Source organism: Peromyscus californicus, unplaced genomic scaffold (assembly GCF_007827085.1).
Source record: "Peromyscus californicus insignis strain IS unplaced genomic scaffold, ASM782708v3 Scaffold_13__1_contigs__length_99412109, whole genome shotgun sequence".
NCBI classification, from domain to species: Eukaryota; Metazoa; Chordata; class Mammalia; order Rodentia; family Cricetidae; genus Peromyscus; species Peromyscus californicus.
In genome coordinates this window covers 16507023-16510019 of record NW_026294424.1, presented here as the reverse complement: position 1 = coordinate 16510019, position 2997 = coordinate 16507023, and the positions used below count along the sequence as shown (strand labels likewise).

Genomic DNA, 2997 nt, shown 5'->3' with positions numbered 1-2997 from the left:
TCAAAAAGGAAGGTTTTAACCTTAAAGTAAAGTTACATATAATTTGGGAATTTGGGCGTAGCTTTTCTTACTACTTTCTGCTGGAGGGGGGTGCTGTATCTTATGGGGACACAAAGAAAATTTTAGGATTATGAAATAGTCCATGAGGGTGTATCGTCTGAGCCAGTTGCCTTGAAATGATTCTGGATGTTGGATCATCTGGGCCATGGTGTCATTGGAGACCTTTCAGGTGGTCTTGGCAGGTCAAACCTGATGTGTCTTAATCTGGAACAAATCCATAGACTCTGGCTTTCTGTGGAAACAAAAGCAGAGCCTCCTTTCCAAAGCAACATATCCTTATATCCAAATTTTGAAGTCAAGGTACCTTTAAAATATATATTTTGGCATAACTCAACAGCTTTTGTAATCAAATGTTTTTCTTTAGTTACGAATATCAAAGAGAACATAATCCAGATTCTTTGTGTGGTAGCCATCTTTATGTGGCTTATTTTTTTTTATATTAGCTTGAGCCTATTGCTTTGAACTGAAGCCTTCTAAGCCTGAAACGGCGCTGGCTAGCTCAGTTGGTAGAGCATGAGACTCTTAATCTCAGGGTCGTGGGTTCGAGCCCCACGTTGGGCGCCATTTGTTGCTAGAGTTTTCCTGCCTTGCCCACAGTCAGGACAAATCTCTGACACCCGCCAGTCCCACAGCCACTCAAACCTGACCAAGTAAACACAGAGACTTATATTGGTTATAAACTGTATGGCCATGGCAGGCTTCTTGCTAACTGTTCTTACAGCTTAAATTAATCCATTTCCATTAATCTATACCTTGCCACGTGGCTTGTGGCTTACCGGTACTTTACATCTTCCTTGTCCTGATGACGGCTGGCAGTGTCTCTCTGACTCAGCCTTCCACTTCCCAGCTCTATTCTCCTCCTCGTCCCACCTATACTTCCTGCCTAGCCAATGGCCAATCAGTGTTTTATTTATTGACCAATCAGAGCAACACATTTGACATACAGAACATCTCACAGCAGTATCCTCTACACCAGAGATTCTATCTTCCATCTCTTGTATTCTGTTGGTTATGCTTGCATCTGTGTTTCCTGTTCATTTACTCAGATTTTCTATTTCCAGCGTTCCCTCTGTTTGTGTCTTCTTCATTGTTTCCATTTCCCTTTTCAGGTCTTGGACTGTTTCCCTCACCTCTTTCACTGCTTTTTCTTTAAGGGTTTATATATTGTTTTCTTCCACTTTTTTGTCTTTTCCTCTAGGTCTTTATAGATTTCTTCCCATTTTTTGTTTGACTTTTTCTCATTTTCTTTATTGATTTCCTCCACTTTTTTGTTTATTTTTTCCTCAATTTCATTTCTGATTTTTTTTCTTGAAAGGCTTCTAGCATCTTCATGATGCTATTCTTAAGGTTGCTTTCTTCTGCTTCTTCTGCCCTGTGATGTGAACACAGGTCTTGCTGTTGGAGGAGGGCTAGGTTCTGGTGATGCTGTATTGCTCTTTATGTTGTTGTATGTACTTCTGCCTTGACATCTGCCTATCTCCTTGTCTAATAGGTATGAGAGGTGCCTGTGTCTGAGCGAGTTGCTGTTGGTCCACTCTGTGTTTGTTGTGTCTGTGTCTCAGGGGGCCCTTCTGGGTCTAATCTTAGCTCTTGGTCTGATTGGAACAGGCAGCTTCTGTGTCTCAGCGAGCTGCTCTTGGGTCAACCCAAGCTAGTTGATTCGGTAACTCATGAATTTTTTCTTGGTCTTATCAGGGCTCTTGGTCCAGTCAGAGCTGACAGATTCTGTGTTTCAGGAAGCCTCTCTTGGTCCAATGAAAGGTGGCAGATTCTACTTCTCAGAAATCCACTCTTGGTCTAATCAGGGCTGGCAGAGTCCCTGTCTCCTGAGTTTACTCTTGGTCCAATGAGGGCTCTTTGTTCAATGAGAGCTCTCTCTTTCTCTGGGCTGGATGGGAGCTCTCTGGGCCAGATGGGAGCTCTCTGGGCTGGATGGGAGCTCTCTGGGCCAGATGAGAGCTGGGGGTTACACTCCTCAGGAAGTGGTGGGAGTCTCGGGCAGATGGGTGTGGGAGCAGTGCATGTAGATTGCAGGGTCCTTTGGGGGGTCTTGGAGAAGGGGAACCTTCCCACAGGAGCCCTGCCCACTGGCCAGCAACTGGGGCCAAGTTGGGCGGGTCTTCCCCGGGAATGGCTGGGGCCCAGGGATGGGACCTAAGGGCAGGCCTCCCTGGGTATGAAACAAGTCACTCACCTCTTATTGCCTTTTCATAGTGAGTCTTCAATTCGATAGTGATTGTTTTTGCAGAGAGTACTCCATTCTTAGAGAAGAGCCTCATGCCTCCAACGCTTGTCTAGGGTAGGAAAACAATACCTTCACTCTATGACTATCATAGGCCCCCAGATCTAAGCACAGCTGACTTCATGATGGACGTCAGCCCATAGACAGCACACCTGCCAAAATGAAAACAAAGACCTAATCCATCAAAGTCCACAGTTATAGGAACATCTCTAAATGTATGAACCTTGTCTTTTGGCTTCTGTCATTCTGCTTCTGGCTAACTGTTCTTGTTAACTGAGGTATGTCAACTCAGGATATGGTTTTTGTGCTTAAAAGCTCATCCTGAGGAAGGCTTGGCATTACACTGGGATCCCAAACATCCAGTGTAGTTTCTGGCTGGCTAATAAAGACTTTCTACTGGCTTAAACCCATGTCCAAGTAGTTTTTTCTAGTGGATACTGCACAACACCATATCCTAAACATTGCAAACCCTTCACTGAAAGGAGATATAACCAATGACCTAAGCCCAGGTACAGAAGTCCCAACACAGAAACACAAGAAACATGGAAAAATCAAGGCATGCACTATGACTCCTCCAAAAATTACTACTCCATAGTAATGACCCCAGTATTAGTTAGGGTTTCTGTTGCTGTGATGAAACACTATGACTAAAAGCAACATGGGATAGAAGGGGTTTGTTTGCTTACACTTCCACA

General features: G+C 44.2%; 1 non-coding gene across 1 annotated transcript; it reads left to right on the top strand.

Annotated features, from left to right (window-relative positions):
* The first annotated feature begins 547 nt into the window (after positions 1-547).
* Positions 548-621, top strand: Trnak-cuu (transfer RNA lysine (anticodon CUU)). Its single transcript has one exon. It is a non-coding gene; the product is annotated as a tRNA-Lys (tRNA).
* The last annotated feature ends 2376 nt before the right edge of the window (positions 622-2997 follow it).